The 25,000-nt window shown below is 44.8% G+C and overlaps 1 protein-coding gene across 1 annotated transcript in view; it reads right to left on the reverse strand.

Annotated features, from left to right (window-relative positions):
* fbxl17 (F-box and leucine-rich repeat protein 17) overlaps nt 1-25,000 on the reverse strand; it is a 195,274-nt gene that overhangs the window by 101,709 nt on the left and 68,565 nt on the right. The window lies entirely within an intron of this gene.

A 25,000-nucleotide genomic window follows, 5' to 3' on the forward strand; every position in this document is an offset into this window, starting at 1 on the left:
TTCTTACACCTTGCCACCGCCTCCCCCTCTCCATCCCTCCCTCCATCCTCTCCCCTATGACTGGCTCACAGACAGGGATACAGGCTCTTTTTTCTCTTTTTTAATCCCTTCTTTCTCTGTTTGATGTTCCTCTCTCTGCCCTCTGAACAAATCCCCTTTCCTGCCCGTAATCGCATTACCACCTGTGGCCCAAAGCACCCTGGGTAACAGGACCGTTCAGGTGCCAACACGTCAGTACCACGACCCGGTCCGGTAAAGTCTGGTACGGTCTGGTATTTGCAGTGTACACTCTGAAACACACACATACACACAGACAGACAGACAGACACACACACACACACACACACACACACACACACTAATCTGGCACAAGACAATACACACAAATTTACCCGGTCTGCCAGGCACAGTCTGAGAGAAGCAGACATGCCAACTTGGTACTGGCTAGTGCTGGATACTGGATACTGGATACTGGGGACAATATGGAGTCATAATCATCTTTACAGAGAGACCCGACGCTGGCATGTGACCCTGAACCCCAGTCTGGAAAAGGCCTGTTTAATCCTGCTCTGGCACAAAATTGGCACTGTGATGTTGGCACTGCCACTCGCCAGCCTAAACCACTACTGAGACACACACATGCAGAGCAGTGAAAGGATGGGGAGTAGAGAGAGTGAGAGAGGGGTAGAAATAAAGAGAGAGAGAGAGAGAGAGAGAGAGAGAGAGAGAGAGAGAGAGAGAGAGAGAGAGAGAGAGAGAGAGAGAGAGAGAAAGATACGTATATGGCAGAGGGGAGTGGTTGGAATGCAGATGTAATTAAAACGGTTCTTATGTCTGGCCAACAAACAGAAGGGAGGTATTAAATATCAGACAGGGGCAAGAGACGGCCAGGAGGGGTCGGGGGGCCGGCAGAGACGTCCAGGGGGCCACGGGGCCAGAGATGTCCAGGGGGTTAGAGACGTCCAGGGGGGGTCGGAGGGCCAGACATGGACAGTGGGGCAGAGATGGTCAGAGAGGCAGAGATGGACATGGGGCCAGAGACGGCCTGGGGGGGTTAGTTAGCTCTTGCCACACTAGTCTCCTTCTCCTCTCTTCTCGTCTGCACTCATGTTCCAGATGAATACAGTACTGTACATGCATGATCCCAGTATGTTTCAGCCATACTGCGTTTACGTGTTCAGAAGCTACAAACTAGTCAGGTGCAAAGACATAGATAGCCTAAATCTCTCTTCAATTAATCTAAAACCATGAAGTCTTCCAAATCTTCAAAAACCAAGCCTTTGAAAATGTCTGATTGACATCTACAGAATAAGAACAGTGATGACAGGACAATCTGGGAAATCAGAACTAGCAAATGTGGAACTGTGAATCTGATCTAAAAACAAAACATTGGCTCTTACCTGAGGTTGCCAAACACAGCAGCATCACCATAGGCAGCAGTGACATGGAGGAGAGAGGAAGGGAGAGGAAGAGAGGGGAGAGTGATTAACAGTGTGCACACAAATAACAGTGTTATTCAAAAAGAAACCAATTAGCAAATGATTTCCCCAAGACAGGAATCTGTGTGTGAGACTGAGAGAAACTGTCTGTTTTAGATTTGATTAGATTCAACTTGATTGTCATTGCAGAGTACAAGTACCATACAATGAAATGCAGTTTAATCTAACCAGAAGTGCAAATAGTGATATAAGAACATGATCTAAAAACATGACAATGATAGTGATAGGTACAGTAAGGCATGTACGGTAGTTTAGAGGTATATACAGTTATGAGCTATGTACAGTTAAGCTAGCTCATACAGTGTGGTAGCTTATGTACAGTACGTAATGTGCAGATGTATAAAAGAAGCTAAATCAAAGAGGCATGTACAATGCGCAATATAACCAGAGATGATTGTGCAACCATCATAGTATTGTCATTGTCATTGCCATTGTATCCCAGGGTGGGACTTAGTCGATTATTTTGATTACCATATGTAAATTAGTTGATTTGCATAACTACGATTGACAAGCCGTTAATTATTATTATTGTTATTATTATTATTGTTATTATTATTATTATTATTATTATTATTATTATATATTGCAATGCCTTTTAGTTGAACAATATATCACTGATTCTGGTCTGAACTATCAACTATATCAATAGGTACAATTTCAATATAAAATAATGTATGTGACCAGTGGATGATGGCATTACAACTATATTGGAAAAGAAGAGAACACGCACACCGCAGAAAGAAGGCTACGGCCGAAACCGTTGTCAATTAAAATCTCCACTATCTACGCATCTGGAACTAGAGTGTGCGGCTTCTACTTCATTCAATGGCATTACAACTACCCATACTAATGCATTTGAAAAAGGCATGCATTAGTATAATTCAAAACCATGTTTTTGTGTATGCAAATTAATCGTTCAGACTAATTGATTGATTGGGAAAAATAATCCAAGGATTAATCGATAACAAAATGTTTTTTTGTTGCAGCCCGAATTTCCCCTGTAATCTCTTGACGCTATCTCCCATGCACACACACACACACACATAGGGCTGGGGCGACCCACCAAGCATTAGGATTATCAACACTTATGTTACGTGATTCTGTTAGTAGTAGCCACTTAAAATTGATTTTCTAAATGTTTCTTCATCTCCCCCATGTTAAAAGTAATTTTTGCACCACTGCTAACGTAACACCATCCGTCATCTAACGTTGTTATTCGTCCATTTTATACTTTATTTCCGGCCATGTATTTTCAGTTTGAATTTGAAGTCCAGTATTTTTCTGATCAGGTATTTGACAAAAAGGCTCTATTATTATTATTATTATTATTATTATTATTATTATTATTATTATTTATATCATAACACAGCAGTGACGTGGAAGCCAGACTAATTTTTTAAATATGCCACTATTATCATTATTCTAATGTGCTTTATGTGTCTCTTTTTCAGGACGTGTGGAGGACATTTTCCATAAAAGGAACCCAAATCCATGCACACCCCAGGCACTATATTCCTTTTACTTGAATTGAACAAGCTCTTCCTTTAATTTTATTTTGGAGAGATTTTATGTTGGACTGTAAAACAGAGATTACCAAAGGGTTATTCATTTTTTTTAAGTTTTATATATTTGTATATTTAATTGAGCAATAAAAGAATAATCAATAAATTAGCCATTAGATTAATTGATTTTCTTTTTTTGTTAGATTAATCGCTTAAAAATAATGCAGCTAGGGTATCTGTGTGTGTGTGTGTGTAATAAACACACACACACACACACACACACACACACACACATAGAATGACAAGCCACAGGGACAATGTGTCAGATGTCAGAACAGCGATCACACTGATGACAGCTAAGAGGGTGTGAGGCAACCACTGATGCTCACACACACACACTCCCTGTTGGCTTTCAAAACAAAGGTATTAATCATCATTACACACACAAACACAAACACACACACACACACACACACACACACACACACACACACACAGTCCTTACGGGTGGACCTAGCTGGTTGTGCCTGCGAGACTCATCAAGAAGACACACACTGACACCTTGGTGCAACCCTACCGCCGCTGCTGTCATAGCAACCAAGGTCAAGTGTGGTAACGGCGTAACACATTACAAGGCTGAGGAGGATTGTGAGCGTGTCAACAAACACTGGAAATAATGAGCTGGGCTGCGTGTGTGTGGCTGGGTTACGAACACAGATACCCTAGCTGCAACATACAGGAGGGAAAGTTTGTCTAGTTCCACAAAAACCTCTATTTACTACTTAACTTTTCTCGCTGTAAATTATTTGAAAAGATGAGGTCGTAACAAAGGCGACCACCGATACTTGTACATAACTCAAGCTATCACACAATAAGCCATTTAGAGAAGTCAATGGGATATCGGCCAAAAGAGAGTGTTGGAGTCCACTTTGGACTATTTGAAGTTGGACTGTTTGAAAATGCTGTGTGTGTGTGTGTGTGTGTGTGTGTGTGTGTGTGTGTGTGTGTGTGTGTGTGTGTGTGTGTGTGTGTTGTTGAGTTAAGCCTGTACTCGGCCACAGTATGTCAAGGCCGATTGAATGGCTTGTTTCAGTAGCTCGGACATCAAACCCGCAAGATTGGGACTCTAAACACACTTGGTGTCAAAGAGTCTGTGATCTTTCATGGTGTTTGGTAATTTCTCATACATTCTGTCACATACCATACTGTCACATACCATACTGTCTCGGCTACAAGGCCGAGAGACACACATCAAATGCATAATCCTCTCACTCCAAAATACACATTAAAAATGTAAAAAGCCCCACAAATACTCGTGCCCCACAAAAGTGTCTATCGCTGGGGGCTGATTTCTAATTCCTACCCTGTAGCTTTGATCCCATTGGCCACAGACGAGGGCTTCTTTTGTGGCCCTGTGACTTTGAGTCTCTAAAAGCCTCACACACACACACACACACACACACACAAACACACACACACACACACACACACACACACACACACACAGACAAACACACATGCACACGCACACGCACATGCATACATGCACACACACACACACACACACACACACACACACACACACACAGACAAACACACATGCACACGCACACGCACATGCATACATGCACACACACACACACACACACACACACACACACAGTCTCTAAGGCCTCGTAAAAGAACATCAAAGGACAAACATCCCAGAAACCATGGAAGAGAGGGAGACTCTCCCCCCAAGCAGACAGACAGACACACAGACACACACAGGGTCTTTTAATTAGTCAGACAGGCCTCTGGCATGCCTAAGAGGGTGTATTCATCCCTCCCTGCCTCCCTACACACACACACACACACACGCACGCACACGCGCACGCACACGCACACGTCCAACCCCCCACCCGACCCCCAAGTCCTCTGAGAGTCTGAGAGTCTGGGGGCTGGGGGCTGCTGTCTGGTGTGTGTACATGTATCGTCATTGGCCAATCCGTCTCCACCCATTCCTCTAGCCCGTGCCGCAGTAATGACAGCATTCATGTACATGTCATCTGTCCCAGAACATGCAGTCAAATATCATGTGAATACATGTCTGTACAACACAGCACAGATGTCACTCTGGATTAGCTGACACACGCAGCAGCGGCAGCAGCAGCAGCAGCCAGCCTGCCTATGGACACATACAGTAATGTCGGTGATGGGCAGAGCTAATTGATCACTATGCTTTCAGCCTCATTTTCCCCTCCTCTCCTCTCTCTTTCCTTTCTTCTCACCCATTCCCCTCACAATCTCTCTCAGTCACACTCTCCCTCTCTTAACTATCTCTCACTCACTGCCTCTCTCCCTCTCTTAACTATCTCTCACTCCCTCCCTCCCTCTCTCGCTCACTCACTCACTCACTCACTCACTCACTCCCTCTCTCCCTCTCTCACTCCCTCCCTCCCTCCCTCGCTCGCTCGCTCACTCACTCACTCCCAGTGTCATATTAATTGCTGACAGCTGGGCTGACCTGCTCAGCACAATCATCTCTCTATTAGTTTCATCAGATGCAAGGGCCAAGAGTCAGAGCCCAGGGCCCAAACACCAGTTCACGCTCTCTCTCTCTCTCTCTCTCTCTCACTCACTCACTCACTCACTCACACCCACACACACACACACACACAGACACACACACACACACACACACGCTCGCAAACGCACACACACACACAGGCAGGCACACACGCACACACACAAACAAACAGACGGACACACACGGACGCAAGTGACAAAGTTCCACAGCAAAGTTTGGAGCCAAGAGGAGAGAAGAAGGATGGGTGTGTCAGTGATGCCTCACCCATGTCTGGAGAGGAGCTGTGACATGGCGGATATTAGCCTTCCTCTTACATTAGCTCAAACACACACACACACACACACACACACACACACACACACACATACGAGCCATCTCTTTACATTAGCACACACGCATCCAGTGATCAGTTAGAGCTGTCCTCAGGCTATTATTCCAGACAACATGTACAGATTGCAGCTGCTCTCCTCTCTTTACTCAACCAACCAATCTTTTTTTTTATATTTTCTTTTCCTGAGAGGAGAGGGGGGGATAAATGACAACTTTAGAATAATTCATAACTGGTATCATTCCAATAAAGCCATTAGCAGTCACCATTCTCTCTTTCACTCAAGACAGACACACACACACTCACTCACTCACTCACGACACACATGCGCACGCGCACACACACACTCACGATGCGCACACACACACGCACGCACGCACGCACGCACGACGCACGCACGCACGCACGCACGCACGCACGCACACACACACACACACACACACACACACACACACACACACACACACACACGCACACACACGCACACACACACGCACACACACACGCACACACACGCACACACACACACACACACACACACACACACACGATTTAGCTCCCCATTTGATGTATATGGCTTTAATGCAGGAAAGCTTTCAGGGAGGAACAATAGACGGTCTCTAAACAGAGAATAAAAACACGTTGGCCAAAACAAACCGGGCCAAGGTTAGAAAAGAAAAAATAAGTACAAACATCATCACTGTTAAACACAGCTCATGCTAATACGAAACCACAGGCGTTCTCTCTCTCTCTCTCTCTGTCCTTTATCTCTCCAGCTCTCTCTTTCCGTCCTCCAACTTTCCCTATGTTTCTCTCTATTACTGAGAGTATTGATTAGGCAGACTAAAATGAATTAATACCAGAGACCCAGGCACCCAGTATGAGAAGGCTGATCAATTAAGAGCTCATCAAGTCTTAAATGTTCTGTCTGTGGTCGTAAGTTCTAATAAGAGCCTGGAGCATGTGTTGTGTAGTGTGTGTGTGTGTGTGTACTGTAGAAGGAGAATCACTGAAAAACAAACACTCATCTTATCGTCCATTTACAGCTGCCAACCCACACACAGCTAACCTCTCACAAAGACATGGGATATGGTGGGACTCGCCCTGTAAAGAGAAGCGAGGAGAGGAGAGGAGAGGTGGGGAGAGGAGAGGAGAGGAGAGGAGAGGCGAGGAGAGGAGAGAGGGAGGATGTGAGAGATTGTCTCAGATTTTCTCTCTTTCCCAGCCCTCCCTCTGGGGCCATCAGTGTGAAATGGTTTCTGGGGATCCACTTCAGGGTTCATCACCAGAGGCTTCTAACAGCGGGACCATAATGTTCACTACACCACCGCCCCCCCCACCCTGTCCCACACTCCCGCCTCCACTCAGTCTCCCAGCAAATAATGAAATGGTATAAAACATGTGTGCTGCAAATGTATATTTGCCTTATTTGCCACTGCCTTAGCTTTTAGGGGTAAATTGATGTCATGCACATTGCAGTAAGTTTGAATAAAACCGTGGGAAGATGAGCGGAGAGAGCGTTTTCTCTGGGAACCGAGAGTAAATTGACATCTGCCTAAGTAACTACAACACTCTCAGGTACTTTAAATCTCACAGTTATACCCCCCAACTGTAGCGAAGCAGCCTCTGATAGAGCAGAAGTTCCCGTTTGTAAATGGCAGTAGTAATATGTCAGTTCATAAGCAAATAAGCAAACACTTCCTATGCAGGTTAGGAACACAGTCGCCCTGGGAGGGAGCAGAGAGAGGATGCTGGGCATGGATGCGAGTGCCTCCACTGTATGTTCCCTAGCCCTAGGTGGACTGAACATTACTCTGAACATTACTCTGAACATTACTCTGAACATTAAATCGGGTGCCGACTTGTTCCCGGGTTTCACCAGCTGCTGTCACATGACAGCATGACCACCAGGGTTTCCGTTAGAAAAAATTGCCGCCGGTCATCGTGTCCGGGAAGATTTCGATTTACCGGATAAACGTGAGATATTCCGGTCATCATATTAAAATATAATATAGCTGTTTGTCGCGGTGATTACTGTTGTGTAGCCTATATATGCCGTTTAATGTCTATTTCTCATCCGATACGATTAGATGCGAGCTATATAATATATAATAATATGCTGGCTGAGTGCTTGTAAAAGGAGTACACAGAAGCAGTTGTGCGCTTGTAGGCTCCTACCTGGTCAACAGCCTTTGCAGCATCTAGCGCGGCCAGCGCAACTCGGTGGGCACCACAGTGCACCTGAATGGAAAACGCACTCAGTTTCTTCAGAAGAGCACCAACTCCAGCACGCTTCCCCATCATTACACTGGCCCCATCCGAGCCCAGGCCAATGACGCGGGACACTTTGTCAAATATACACTGTGCGGTCCCCGAGTGCACATCATAATTGCCCAGAAAACATGTCTCAACTCTTCCTTTTATTTCCAACTTCACGTATATAATCAGCTTCTTGTCCACGGTGATATTTACTGTCTCATCAATGATAATTCCAATGAAGTTCATCCAGACTTCTCCTCAGACTCATTGTTGCTTGGTTTCATGAAGTAATTGTTAAGCTTACTTTGTCTTGCCATGTTTACATTAATGTAATCGCTCGCTATGGTGCACTTTGAGCTGCAACGTTTGCGTATTATTATGGTGGCCGGGTTGGCAGGGTTGCCAGATGGGCCGGGTTATCGCCGAATGGGCTACTGGGTTTAGCGGTAATAGACTGGTTAGGCTGTAATCCCATCTGGCATCAATCCCATGTGGCATCTGACTATTACCGCTGTTTCGCATAGGCAGCCGCTAGCCTACACATTAGGAGTCATCATCATGCCGGCGTCAAATCATATAATAATAAAATAAATACATAGCCTATATATTCGTCTTTTTTAAAATAGAAGGAATCAGAATGTGAACTTTAGCTAATTGTATTCAAATTGTGCTTAGAGGGAATTATTTTCACCGGACATTATGACCGAAGAGATTTACATTTGTCGGACTTCAACAAATTTTACCGGACAAAGACCGGTAATTACCGGTTAACGGAAACCCTGATGATCACATGACCACATGACCAACCTTCGACCTGGCCAATCAGGAGCCCAGGTGGAGCTATTACGACAAGGCCCATCCAATCCTTTCAGGTCTAAATAAGGGGAATTGAAGGTAGGGTTAGGAGCGGTTAGAGGTCGGTTTGGAATTAGGTAACTGACAAGAGCTAGGCCTGCAGTACGAACTCGGTCGTTTTTCATCCGCATTATCGGGACTCAAGTCTTCTCTCAATTTTCACCCGAAACCATCTCCATTTGTCAAACTTTGGACACAGGGTGATCTTTTCATTAAGAGAATATCTGTGCCCTGACATTTACCACACCCGTTAAAATGAAGATGAATTACATATTTCACAAGGTGGTGAAAAAGGCATCCATCTCTCCTACTCTCGTGAAACATCTTACAGTTACGGGCCTTATTAATTTAATGCGCAGAGGCACCAGCCAATCCCCTCGTGTGTATGCTGATCCATAATTTTGAGGCCTAATGAAGTATATTTTACGAGAAGCTGTCAATCTTTTTGGGGAAACTCACCCTGTCAGGTTCAATTGGTGGACGTGACGAAGCAGGACAGGAGTTTTTTTACTTCACCCTGAGTCACAGATGTGGTCTCTAAACGAATACAACAATGACTGCTTCGGGGCACCCTTGAAGTAAACTGTCACCTGTTGGTCTACAGTAGTGTTTCCCAAATGGTAGGTCAGCACCAACTGGTGGGCTAGTACTGACCTTAGACCAGACTAGTTCACTCTATCAATCGAATTTCCCCAATTGATTTAGCTAGCATGCGGATCTAACTTGCCTTTGCCAATGTAACCTGTTATGAATTGTTTGAAATGTATACACTAATATATTACACTATTGTATATATATATATATATGTTACGGTACATGTGGGAATACGGTACATGTGGGAAAACTAGGGTTAGGGTTAGGTGCTAGGGTGACTTGGTACATGCTGGCATTTCTAACCCTAACCCTAACCTTAACCCTAACCCTAACCCTAGTTTTCCCACATGTACCGTATTTCCACATGTACCGTAACATATACACTAATATATTGGCGCAATACCAATTCACAATTCTCATTACATTACCACACATGTTGTGACACTGGACACACTGGCCCTGAACTTCTCTGCTTTGCCTGTTCCTCTCATCTAGACTGACCAACAGTCTTTGTAGAATGTAATAAAGCAGACACAAGCAAAAAAAAAAAAAAACGTTTAGCCAATGTCGATACGATGACTGAGATCAAAAGACAGAGACACAGGGAGACCAGGAGCCTAATGAGGTACGGTGTCATGTCAAACGCTTCTCTTCATCATCACCTATCGTAACCCATGACGACAGCCATGTTTGATCTTTGCATATGAGAGGACGATAAAGCGAGAGACGGTGGAGGTCCGCCAATGAAAAGAGGGACATATAAAGCGGATGAGAGCGCATCTCAAAACGCTGATGGTGTCAAAGTGAAGCCTCATGAGACAGTGATTTCTCCCTTGAGGAAAAGCACTCACTCTCTCTATCCCTGCCTCTATCCCTCCCTCCCTCCCACATCAGCACTTATTTCCCTGTGAAACACGATGATCCGGGAGTCATTTACATGATTACATTTTCCATACCTTGCATTCCCATCTCTATGGATGAATAGATGTTGGGCAATCTGGGTTAAGTAGCTCGCTCAACAGCTGTCACATTAAAGGTCAAACCTGCTAATGACCCAGACAGCTCCCTCTCTCTCGTCTACTCACATCTACAGTGCTAATGACGGTAGGTTTACTTCCCTCCAGATCTACCTGAGGGGTCCGCCTGCCTGCCTGCCTGCCTGACTGCCTGAGATGAGAGGAACCTGAATCTATGGTCTGAATGAGCAGCAGGCCTACACTAAGGAGAGTCACTAAGCAGCCACTTCCATTTGCTGTGTCTGTGTCTCTAGCCCTTCTGTTTCTTGTGTGTGACGTGTGTGTGACGTGTGTGTGTGTGTGTGTGTGTGTGTGTGTCTTACTGCAACGCTGCAACCGCTTCAACGTTTTCCCATTCCATTCCCACTGGGCAGAGAGAGTGAGAGAGAAAGAAAAGGCATAACCTCATACCACAAGGTCAATAGATCAACACCACACTTTATTCATATTCTTAGTCTCTCCGGGTCATGGCAAATTTTTATTTCCCCTCCTTTTTACTGCCTCCTACAAGACTGAATTTCCGTAATCTTCAGAATCTGCTGCCAATAGATTTCCCACCAGAGTTCACACTCTCATTGAAGATTCAGGGGATAAGAAAGGACCCTGCACGCGCACACGCACGCACACACACACACACACACACACACACACACACACGTGGATGTGCACGTGCACACACAGACACAGACGACATCCCCCACACACACACACACACACACACACACCCACACCCACACCCACACCCACACCCACACCCACACACACACACACACACACGCACGCCGTATTCTAAGCTCTGGAGACCTCCTTTAATAGTCTTTCACTTCAGAGGGATCTGATATGACTGGGGAGAGCAGAGGGAAGTTTAAATAGTGATCGCTCTGAAGGAGAGAAGGAAGAGGGGGGGCGGGAGGGGGGGGAGAACGTAGAAGCCAGAGCAAATAGTTATTACCCCTCTCAGAAGGATAGGATCTTGTGGGGAGTAAACAGTGACTAGGAGGCCACTGCTGGTGATGACAGTAGTGCCTAGTTAAAAACACTGCAATGTGACAGAATGTAATGCAATGTTATGAATTAGCGATAGCATCATCGGTGTGAGAAAGCTGGTGTATTTAAATAGTCAACTCCTGGCCGGAGTCCAAACTCCCTTTAAGTGCACTATCTGCATGGTCAGGTTTAATTGATGTACTGTATTCTACAGGCCAAAGCAATTGACTTTAAGGAGTTGACTTGTTACCGGAAAGTACGGTACTTGAACTGAAGCATTTAGAATAGAAGCATTCCATCATACTGTTTGTATCATTACCTCAGTGACTCAGTATGGGCCTATAAGTGGGTTTGGGCTGGTGGTACCTAAACACTGTGTTTTTCCTGGAAAGCGTATCTACCTCAAAGCAGCTAGGAAAATAAACCTCAGGCATTGCAAACATCCAACCCATAGGGTCAACAAAGATGTGTCGCTGATTCAAATAAAATCATAGAGCAGAGAAAATGAACCTTTTTTTAAATGCGCACACACACACACACACACACACACTTCCATACACCACTAATCAGCTAAGACATGGGATAAATTCCACAGAGTTTTAGGGAGTGTATCGTGAGTGTTTATGCATCAATCCGTTCCAGTCTCTATTTTTCGGTGCAGAAGTTGGGCACCCGATCAAAATCGACCATATGCCCTGGCCTGGGTGTGTTAGAATGGGAAGAGAGAGAGGGAAAGAGGGAGGGGTGGCAAAGTACGAAAGTCTGACATCCAGTTCAGCTGGGTATAGAAGCAGGAGAAGCAGGAGACCTACGCACACACGCACACAGACACACACCGCCGTGATGCCTATAATTTCCTTTCTTCTCTCTCCCCTGGTGGCCAGGAACCTTCGTTTTCTGAATTGGGGCCCAATTCTGGGCATTTGCATAGAAATCGTCTCACTAACAAAAAGGGTTTAAAAAAACAATTACACCCCTCAATAGCAGCCCAGCTAATTACAGCAGTGTTATAATATAATATATTAGACATATATTAGGTAGGTCTATGGAGAGGGACTCACCAGCACAATGGCTGAGGTTCTACTCTGCCACCAGGGACACTGGAGCTCCATAGAAGGGACAAAATTCAGTTAACAAAGGTTCATTAAGCCTATCTTCATGGATGAGTGTGTGTGTGTGTGTGTGTGTGTGTGTGTGTGTGTGTGTGTGTGTTTATGTGTGTGTGTATGTGGGGGGGGGGGGGGGAGATACAGAGGAGGGATACAGGGATACACAATACAAAAGGAAGGAGGTAAGGGAAGGAATGGAGGGAAGGTTAAGAAGAATAGCTAAGGATAGTTTCTTCCTTTGCCTTCTCCCCTACAGGACATCCTCTCCTCTCCTTAAGTTCCCTCCTTCTCTGTGTATCCTCGCGTATCTCTGCTCCTCTCCTCTTCATCAAACAGTCTTTGGGAGTGAAATATTAATTATCGGTGAATTTTGACTTTGGACTATAAGGTATCCATCAACGGCATACTCCCACTACTTCAGTTACACTAACCCTAACCCTTCGGTTACACTAACCCTAACCGCTTTTCTCTCCATAAACTCTGGGAGAGTAGGGGAGAGAAGACAAGAGAAGAGAACAGGAGAGGAGAGGAGAGGCGAGGAGAGGAGAGGAGCTAGTCTTCTAACAGTCTGTTAGAGCCAAGGCCATAAAGACATGTGCACGCCTGATGATGAATACACAAAGAAGCATAATAGAGAACTCTTTATAAATACCCTTTCCTTTGTCCATCTGAACCTGTCATATTTTAAATGCAGTGAACAAAAGAAAGAAAGAAAGAAAGAGGAAATTGCAGCTTTAGTCATCAAGCAAGCCTTCTGTGAAAGAACACAAGGCTGAATGCCAAGTCTCCAGCATAGAGGAAGAAAGCGGGAGCTAACCCCATGGTTCCTGTACCCTAGCCGCTTGATAGCCTTACCATTTCCATGATCCAAACAACATCAGTCTCTAATTCTCTCACTATGGACAGCCATATCACACCTCCCTCTATGGTCCAGCTGGACTTTTAACTTGTTCAGTTAACCTTTTATAGTGGAAGATTCAATACGCAGGACTCTTCTAAACACTGGGCTTGTTCATAGTAATGACATCGGCTGTAGAACACTGGTACTGGTCTCTGTGAACAAGAATTTGAATAATCATAAAGTTAGTTCCACAAACAAAAAGTTTTGCTGCTTCATGCATTTACCTGTCATTTGAAAATGTCAGGATCATCTTCTATGGGTTTTAATCTGATGTAGAAGAGATGGTTCAGGGAAGGCACTGACATTTCTTGGTGTGTGTGTGTGTGTGTGTGTGTGTGTGTGTGTGTGTGTGTGTGTGTGTGTGTGTGTGTGTGTGTGTGCGTGTGTGCATGTGTGTCTGTGCGCACAACCTGGTTTGACTGCTATGCATCTGTATGACACACATTTGCACCAAATCATACCCTTGTGCTCTTTCACATGAAAGCTTTTTCACACCTGTCTAGATGAGTTACTGACCGTTTCTAAACTACAGCACATCTTTGTGAGGCTTTTTTTTTTCCCAGAAAGAGGTGAAAGAGAAGGATATTAAATCTCTTTTAAACTAACTGTATATTCAAAAAAGAATAATAATTGAAATGTATGCAAACATTTGAGTTACAGTAAGTGTCAAGTTAGGATTCAACCCAAAAGAAATGGATGAAAGTCATCTCTGCCATCAGCATCACATCTTGGCCTGTGCTCCCTCCAGCCTGTGTGTGTGTGTGTGTGTGTGTGTGTGTGTGTGTGTGTGTGTGTGTGTGTGTGTGTGTGTGTGTGTGTGTGTGTGTGTGTGCGTGGCAGTACAGTCCAGAATCTGGGCAGAGCGCTGGAGCGCTGAAGGACAAGCGTCTCGACAGAGGAAGCATCAAAGCCTCTCTCCCTGCCCAAATGGCCCTGTGTGCGACCCTCATCTCTCCCTGAGTGCAACGAGGCTCTGGCGTATTGGTTCCCGGCCAGCTGAGCACTTCTTAAGGAACGTTTCTGTGTGATTACATTACCTATTTACTCTGCAGACACCCTGATTCAGCGCGACTCAAATAGCTTTTACACATGACCCGTGGATCCAGCTGTAGGCAGAACAAACGCTGCCTTTAAGTGCTTCCCTCTGGGGTGGAACACTGGAGAGAGTCCCATAGGGAGGGAGGCGGACATGGAGCCCTATTGCCATACACGCACACACACACACACATACATGAACCACACGCAAGCAACTGCACAGGCACGCAGGCACACACGCACGCAAGCGCGCGCACGCACGCACGCACGCACGCATGCACGCACACACACACACACACACACACGTAAGCATGCACAGACATACACATACACACACACACACACACACACGTTTACTTTATGCAGTAAACTAAAGCACCCTATTACTCTGCATGATTGACCTTGACTAAATTAAAACAGGGTCTTTGAACGCAAAACATCTCTTTAATAGCTGAGCATAATACTGGCAGTGGTGAGAAGAAGAAAAGGTTTCAGAATAAAAGAGAAATGTGTCTTATTCCCATGCGAGTGACATGCATTGGTTCCAGATGGAGTCTAGCTACCAAAGCCACAAGGTGAGTTTGACTGAATACATTGACTCATGTGCACATGGCAGGCATACAGGACTGCACCTGGTGATGGGGGGGAGGGAGAGAGTCCTCCAGCCTACGTTGCCTACATCGTCTTTGTTAAGCGGGTAACATTACTATAGTCGATGTAATGTAATGCTAGGTAGTGTAGTCTGTTCTTTTTTTTATTTGTTGGAGTATTTATCCACCTTTTAGAGCATCTTAGTCACTTTTCGCTCTCCCTGTTGACCTGGAATATCATCAAGTAGCACCTAGAAAGTGATCTAGGGTAAATTCAATTCAATTTAACTTTATTTCAATGTCATTTATTTTAGACACATAGGTCCATATCAGCAAAGACAAAGAAAAATAAAAGAAATACAATATAGTATGGACAAACAGTACAGAATGAGATCATGGCATTTCACAGGTCCACAGTCAAAACACACAGACACATTTGTTCCAACTACATCTATCTACAAACAAAATAGGCTCATTCATTTTGTTTCTTTAAACACCAAGGGTGTAACAACTGGGTGAAAAGACAATAGGGTGAAAATAGGGTCCTATCTACAACAATTAGGCCCAACCCGTTTCCCTTTCGTACCCCTACGGCTCGTTTTGGAGGGCCACTCACTTTGGAGCCAAGCCCTCAGAAACAGAGCCACAAGGGGTAGTGATGGAAATCTTCCCCTATGAAATGGGACAACCCTTCAAGACCCTGATACGTCATCAGTAGCATAATAAATCGACATTTGCGATTCATTCATATCTTAAGTTTCATCCTATCAATCGATCAAACAAGTCATCAAATAAAAAAGAACAATGCTTCGTTATCATGCCAGTTCATGACAGAATAGCGGTGCTCTGTAGGATAACACTCTGTGCTCCTTCCCTGCCAGTCTGCACTAGAGGAGCAACTAAGCGGGTGAAGTTTTTTTTATGGCGTTCCGAAATCCGATGTGACAGGAACGCTGGAGAAACAACCGTTGTCCACAGCATTAGTCAGCTACATGATAAAACCCATCAATAATATTACATAATAACAACTGCTCGGATTAGATTGCCGGTTGTTTTGGTTTAATAAGTGCCACAGCTATAGTGTCATGTGCCATCAAAGGGGGAAATGCAATATAGAAATATGGCAAAATGCATGCCTATCATGGACAAATCAGCCCTAAAACATGTAACGTTAGATAGATAACTTTACATTATGTCTACCATCATCCGCTGTCAAATGCCATAGGTAAGAATTTATTTCTAAATAAACAGGATTGTACATCTTGTTCTGGAGCAGAAATGTGAATCGCGCTCCGATGGCCTAGTGTATTTCGATGGGAAAACCATTACCTGGCCACCTCCACGAGACCATCCAAAGCAAGACACTGGAGCACCCACATCTGCAGAGCCCAACAGGGCGACTGCGACTTGCATCTTCCTCAGTCACTGTTGACAGTCAGTCACCCTGTTCCTCCGCAACAAACGCACAGATTGTATGAGTGCTCCGGTGTCCCGCCCCAGGCAGTCCAATGGAAGCGCCCAGACAATAGTTTTGACATTATATTGTTCTCTACTGCTGAGCACCATGTCAGCATAGGCACAGCACATCGGCATAATAGAGTAATCATCTTTTTGTTATGCTTGTTAGAAAGAAAAGTTCTATAATACATTCAAATGACATAATAAGATAATACATATGACATAAAATAATACAATGGTTATCATAATTTTTCAAATCTTTATTAACGGAGAAAAAGTAATTACATTTGTGGTTGTGTTCCACATTGCCTAGAGCAATCAGCTTTCTCTAGATGATTTGCAAGGCATTCTGTAACGTAGGGCCATGGAACCTAGTCTGGTCATGAAAAATCTTGAAACAGAGCTGTGAAAAGCCCTACCCCTTAGCCCCACCCTTACATGAAAACAGGAATTGGGACACCCCTACCCTACACGTGAACGTGCAAAACTGAGCCATAGGGGTGATTTGGGATTGGGCCTTAATTGGGTCATAGCTTTTCTAGAGGAAACCCACCTTAAGAATGACCATGTCAATTATCTTAAAAAAAGGCTGGGTAGGTCGATGGCAAGTTTGGAGCGTTTGCACAACTCTCTCAATTATTAAATTTACTGAAGTCTCACTTCTTCACATACCGTCAAATCACACATTTTGTCCAGAAGTAAAGTAAAGTAATGCTTCATTCCCAGACGTCTCGACAAACAACGCAGTAGATCACATTCTCTCACTATCCCTGAATAGCAGAAGTCTAATTTCTGTTATCTATAACAATATATGCAAAATCACCTCGCACTAACTGCAAGATGTTAGGAGACTCTGGGAGAAAGGTCTTGGAGAGGAAATGACAGATGATCAATGGGGGGCAGTGCTTTACTTAATACACACCTCTTCACCTCCTCCCCTTGTGTCAGGCACAGCTTGATACAACTCAACATTGTTTTGAGAGCACACCTGACCAAGGCAAGACTGGTGAAAAATGTCAACCCTTCATGTCCTCGCTGTGAATGTCAACCAGCCGCCTACATAAACATGTTCTGGTCCAAAAGTTTGCAAAAAAGATCTGGGACCCATTGTTAAATGACTATGAGAATTTACAAGTACCACTCAAAACGGGGAAACCCCCACCCATATCTCTATCACACTTTACTCTCCTCTTACTTACTTTTCTCTTTTTCTTTTCTTCATGCTCTTTTCTTATCATTATATTACATTGTCCCTACTTCTTTTGTAGTCTTTGGTTAGACAAAAAGCCTCAATGGACAATCATTTTGATGAAAAATCTGGACGAAAACAGGCAAGGGGGGAGGGTTGGAAGGATCAGGAAGGGAGGGGAGGGGAGGGTTGGCGTAAGGATGTTAACTCGTTTAAAAAAACAATAAAAAGTGTTAAGCAAAAAAAGGAAGGGTAACTTCTACCCGCAACAGCTTCCATGTCCCCCACTCGGTTCTCCACCTGCCTGCCCTCTCAGTCTTCTCTGCTCCATGACATTAGGCCAGCGACAGTGTTTTCCCTGGCGGCGATACTTATCAACGTGCCCAACTCTGACACAGCCATTACTCAAAATTAATAACCAAGTCAGAGTGTTTATCATCCCTCGCTTTTACACCAAACCTGCCAGAAATAATCGATTCACTGTGCGCACGTGTGTGTGTGTGTGTGTGTGTGTGTGTGTGTGTGTGTGTGTGTGTGTGCGTGTGTCTGTGTCATACATAATCAGCTCGCTCGCATCACACCCCGCTGGCTTTTCGCGCGACTCTTATTCTTCATGTCTGACAACAACAGAGGAACAGAGAAAACCTCTCCTTGTGTATTTACTCAGTAAACAGCACTCTAATCTTCCTTGACAGCCAATAAGAGAACAACAAGCCAGTTTGTCTGTACATTAAAAAAAAGTATTGTTTATTGATTTATAAATCATGTGAGAACAGCGAGAAACCTTGTTTAACTAATAGGCTTGTCAGACTTGTTGGTGTGGTTTGAGCTTCTCTTAAGTGGTACACCTCACCCTGAATGTTTGTTAAAACAGGAGGGGAGAGGAGGAGAGATGAGGGGAGAGGAGGAGAGAGGAGCTGAGAGGAGGGGAGAGGAGGGGAGAGGAGGAGAGAGGAAGAGAAATGGCCCTCTGCACCTTTCCTAAGATATGGAAAGACAGGTGATAGAGGAACATGACAGAGACAAATCCCTGTCCCTATCGCTTGAAACACTCACATTTGGATGGCCTTGACCAAACACCTGGAAACTGAACCAAGAGGAAAGTAAAAGGAGTCTGCTGGAGGACATGAAGTGTGGATAGATGGGAGTCAAGACGGGAGTCAAGACGGGAGTCAAGGGGAGAGAGTATCAGGTGAGGATCGAGCTTCCCACCGCTGTCAGGACTTCAGAGTCACTCCCTATCTTCTGCCGTAGACTGAAGACCCATCTCTTCAGACTACACCTTAACTGTCCCTCCTGAAACCTCTCCATCATAGCATTATGACTGCAAATGGCACTTGGCCAGAGCAAAGATTACTTTTCTTGCGATGACTTATAGATAGATGATTCACTTACTTTGACAAATGTGTTGTAAGTTGCTTTGGATAAAGGCGTCTGCTAAATGCCAAATATGTAAATGTAAATGTAAGATAGACACCGAAAGTGTCGTCAAGTCCAACAACAGCCGTTGATGGTGCTTCTGTCTTCCATTGTCTAATGTGGCTTCCTCTCCTGTCGTCCTCTTACCTTCATTTAAACTGACAGGACAGAAGACAGATACAACACAATGTAGATAGTCATCAGTTAAGAATGAGCTTTTCTTTCCTTTCAGAACAGTGAGGAGGACTAGGTAAGGAGCCACTTTAGACTATGGGGCATCACTCCATGAGCAACCTTATCAGTATGAAGTAGGGGTGCAACGGTTCAGTTGGCCCACGGTTCGAATGAAAAACGGTTCGGTTTCGGTACGTGTTTTTGTGCATAAGGAGAAAAAAAATGCTACTATTTATTTACAAACTGTTACTTGACTTTATTTTGCTTATACTTATGGAACTTTAACATTTAGACACATTCCAGAATATGACTGGTATATTGTATAATATACAAATGTTTTAATATATATAAACAAAAAACACTTTCAAATGTTAACATTTTTAATAAACACTTCCAAATGTAAAAGTGCCTCTTAGGCTTGACTACTGGTATAGGAGAGGAAGAAATGAAAGTAAAAATGCACTTTTGCCATGACAGTTTTACCAGCTGTAGCCCATACATGCATTATGCGCATATTATGCGCATATACGACACTTCTGTTCTAGGGCTGCAACTAACGATTATTTTGGTAGTCGACTAATCTGTCGATTATTTTTCGGTTAGTCGCGATTAGTCGTGTGGCTTTTCGCTGCGCGTAAATGGCGACGCAGAAGCATAAATCCGGCTTAACTAGCTATCTAACCTAACGTTACGCCAAGCTACAGCTGCTCACAGAGCTAGTTGACTGGCTAGCTAGCATTGCTGGCTAGACTACAGACAGCTCACGTTAGTAGGCTACGCTTGGCGCTGTTTATCTTACAGACAGCTCGCTGGTGGACTCAACATAATTGAAATAGCATTCACTTATCAAGCATCATTCATGATCATCCACCATGACTACCTGGTATTTTAATAGCGACCACCCCTCACTTCATTTCATCTCGCGTTCTCCTGGCTTCAACATGGAAAACCCCTGCTACGTAACGTTACATACAAGCGCCTCTGTCTGTCACATGCGTGCCACAGGGCAAATAAATTAATAGCACAAACGCTCATAGCATGTACAGCCCTGTCCATGAGACGTTGTTTTCCAACATGTAACAGTAAAGCTAACATAAACATTACGACCCTAACAATATAACGTTAGCCAGTTGGCTAACAACGTTAGCTAAAACTTACCCAGCTGATTCTTGCATGGCTCCCGTTGGGGGGGAGAAAAAAAAAAAAAAAAAAAAAAAAAAATCCCGTTTTTTTTAATATAAGTTTGTATGCGATTAGTCGACAGCAAAATCTCACGTCGACGAATTTTCGAAAACGATTAGTTGTGACTAGTCGACTAATCGTTGCAGCCCTATTCTGTGCACTGTTTTTGTTCCCTCATCTCTGTATTCAATGCCAAAACCAGAATGGATGACCCCACAACACAGGTTTGTAGCAATCCGGTGCTTCCTCAAACTGTTGCCATGTTCTCAACTCCGCTCTCCATGAACAAACATTGCACAAGAAGCAACTGCTTTCCAGACACACTCGACCTCTGACTTTGAATGAAACACAGCATGAACCCGAAAACCGCCACGGTTCACTGGTGTATTGAACCGTGGAAGGCGAACCATACGGTTCAATATAAAACCCAGAACCGCTGCACACCTAGTATGCACCCACCAAGAATGTGAGTTTCTGGGACAATGACTTGGCTGTATTATTAAAAACTTGCGAAAGGAGAGAAATAAGTCAGAAGGGCTCCCCAATCATCCCTCATCTGCTTTGATATGTATGAGAGACGACAAAAGCGTATAAGTCAATTTGGAATATGATTTGTGATTCTCATAAGCAATGGAGATATGCAGAGAATGTTGGCCAAGAAAATGAAGGGAAGAGAAAGAGAGAGAGAGAGGGGGGGGGTGGGCACGAATATTGATTTCCTTGTTTAAATGAATCTGTCGAAAAGAGTGTGAGAGTGAATGTGAGCAATGAGGGAAATTTGGGACATGCCCAAGAACCATGTTCCATGGTTAAATGACTCACACACCCACGACTAATACTAACATGACCAGGGCAATGTTTCTCTCTCTCTCTCTCTGCCTCCCTCCCACTCCCTATCTCTCCCTCTCCCTGCCTCTCTCTCTCTCCATCTCCCTCCCTCCCTCACCCTCTCTCTCTTCCTCCCTCGCTCCCTCCCTCCCTCCCTCCCCCTCTTTTCCTCCCCCTCTCACTCTCACACAGGGGCCCAAATCAACTCCACTAAAACTCAAAAAGCCCCCCCCCCGCCCCAAAAAAAACATTCACTAGGCAGGCACTTCAGGCAGGATGAAATCACTGCTTACTTTAACCTGAGTCGTGACACACACACACACACACACATAGAGTTTCATAACTGTACTGTACCACAGGGTTAATAGTAGGAGACACTGATTTTAACCAACGCGTCTACCCAGAGCACTGTGGGTTTCACTCACTGCTCTTTTCAGTTAACAAAGGAAGAGATGGTTTTGTGTGTCAGACTGCAATTCACAGACGCACGCACACACACACACACACACACACACACACACACACACACACACACACACACACACACACACATACATACATACATACATACATACACACACACACACACACACACACACACAGACTTACACACACACTCTCATTAATTGAGACTGAGAGAAAAAAAGAGCACATTCTACTTTGATTTGCTGTCCTGTCCTGATTTCCTGAAAGTGAGCAGTGCTATTTACGCTTTTCTTTCCTTGTTCCTCTCTTACACTACAATTGGTTGCATTTGAACACCTCAATCCTGCTCAATCTCCTCTCTCTCTCTCTCTCTCTCTCTCTCTCTCTCTCTCTCTCTCTCTCTCTCTCTCTCTCTCTCTCTCTCTCTCTCTCTCTCTCTCTCTCTCTCTCTCTCTCTCTCTCTCTCTCTCTCTCTCTCTCTCTCTCTCTCTCTCTCTCTCTCTCTCTCTCTCTCTCTCTCTCTCTCTAGCTCTCTCCTTTCTGACACAGCAAGAGCAACACGGCCACTACCATTCACTGATCACTGTATCATCACTTGGAACTATCCAGAGGAAAATGATGATGACCAAATCGGGACATCCTGCTGCCACAATCTACCTGTCTGACTGGGTCGGCGGGAAGTCCTTATTTGGTCATCATTTCCGGAGCTAGATTGGCTAGATGACCCCATGTTAAAAGTAGATGGTCCGCTCTTAAGGAGAGATGGTTGGTTGTTCTATTACAGCATTCTGAGGGAGAGATATATCGTTTCTTGAAAAGAAGGAAAGAAGGGAGGGAGAGAGAGACAGAGAGACAGATAGAGAGAGACAGAGAGAGAGAGACAGACAGAGAGAGAGGAAGAGAGAGAACTGGGAGGAGAGAGAAAATGACCAGTGCTTTACCTCCCCCTGGGTTCTATCTCTCTGATGTCCCCTCATCTGGGGGAAAATAACACTTGGAAATAAGGGGTTATTTTACACGTGTGTGTTTACCACACACACACACACACACACACACACACACACACAGAATCGATTATTTCTGGCAGGTTTGGTGTCACACACACACACACACACACACACACACACACACACACACACACACACACACACAATCCCATTCCATCCTAGGTCAATCCCACAGTGGTGATCTAACAGCAGGCAGGTAACAGAGAGGGGTAATCAGGGGGGCGTATTGTGTGTGTGTGTGTGTGTGTGTGTGTGTGTGTGTGTGTGTGTGTGTGTGTGTGTGTGTGTGTGAGTGCGTGCGTGCGTGCGTGTACTACCTCAGCAGGTCGGCAGATTGCAGTGGAACCGTTCTACGGCCATATTCTAAACAACAGCACCAGCCTCCAGGCCTTCATCCAAACCCTGTTCTCGGTGGCACCTTTCCTCCAGCCATGCATTCTATTAGCCAGCTTAACAGACTATCCATCGGACAAATCCATAGTCTTTAAATTCTCAAACAGACTGGAATATAACCAGCCTCCTAACACATCTCTCTCTCTCTCTCTCTCTCTCTCTCTCTCTCTCTCTCTCTCTCTCTCTCTCTCTCTCTCTCTCTCTCTCTCTCTCTCTCTCTCTCTCTCTCTCTCTCTCTCTCTCTCTCTCTCTCTCTCTCTCTCTCTCACACACACACTTTTCGATGCCCCGCAGCCCCCCCCACCACCCCCATCTCTCTCTCTCTTTCCCTTTGCACTGTGTGACATTTCATAACAGTAAACCAGATTATGGCAGTGATTTGATTTGCTCTCTGAGTCGTTGCGCGCCCCAGCAGCAGTAGGAGACGTACAGCAGAGAAGGATAGAGCCCAGATAGAAAGATCTACGACCTGGGATTTATAGAGACAGGAACTAGGGAAATCAGGGCACCAACCTCTCCCCCTTTCTCTTCCTCTACCCTCATATCCCTCCACCCCCCGACCATCCTCTACTCCCCAATAACCTCTGAGGCCCAGACGGATCTGTCACAATTCATCACAACACACACACACACACACACATACGCACAGAAACACACACACACACACACACACACACACACACACACACACACACATACACCCGCCCCCCAAACGTCTACAGCAAATATGATAATGCATGGAATCAATCTAAACCTGATAAAGGTGTGTGTGTGGGGGGGGGGGGCGGGGTGTGTGTGTGAGATATGTGTGTGTGTGTGTGAGATATGTGTGTGTGTGAGATATGTGTGTGTGTGAGATATGTGTGTGTGTGTGTGTGTGTGTGTGTATACTGTGTATATATAACTGGGTAAAGGTGGTAACACCTTGCGGTCCTGAGAGGAATCAGCTCAGGAATCAGGCAGGGAGGATAATACCCGAGCCTGCTCACCACACAGCACAGTGAACTGGTAATGTGGTAAAGAGTTGAGACACAGGGAGACTGTGGGCCATTGTAGAAGCTCTGCATTGTAAATTCAATATTGTGTTAACATTCCCAAACCAGCGTGTGATAACTCAAGGCAGGGAGCACGCAACCAGACCTATAAATCAATATATTAAATAGAGAAACATGAATAAAACACAAGACATAAATAAAATAGGAGCTGCCATCATACCCACACTTCTAAAGTGGCGAGGGGTGGGGAAAGAGGTTTCTATCCCTGCACAACCAATGCTGTTCCAAAAAATGAAAGGCATTTTCCTGCTTGTTCTCTCCTTTGGGACATGATTCCATGGATGGAAGACGCCGGATGGCAGGTTGCTCTTCTCCGTCCATCATTCACATACAAAGGAGACTACAAACATACAGATGTGTGTGTGTGTGTGTGTGTGTGTGTGTGTGTGTGTGTGTGTGTGTGTGGATGTGTTCCCAGAGACTCTTGAAAGCAGGAAATGTTCAGAAGGAAATGGGTCCCATCATGGCAGAAGTCAAACAGACACAAAATGGTGCGTGTGCGTGTGTCTGTGTGTGCGTGTGTGTGTGTGTGTGTGTGTGTGTGTGTTCGTGTGTGTGTGTGTGTTCGCGTGCATGTGTGCTTGTGTCCGGACTGAAATTGGGCCAACTGTCTAAACAGAGTCAC

Source organism: Nansenia antarctica (genome assembly GCF_963989245.1).
Source record: "Nansenia antarctica genome assembly, chromosome: 5".
Lineage (NCBI taxonomy): Eukaryota > Metazoa > Chordata > Actinopteri > Argentiniformes > Microstomatidae > Nansenia > Nansenia antarctica.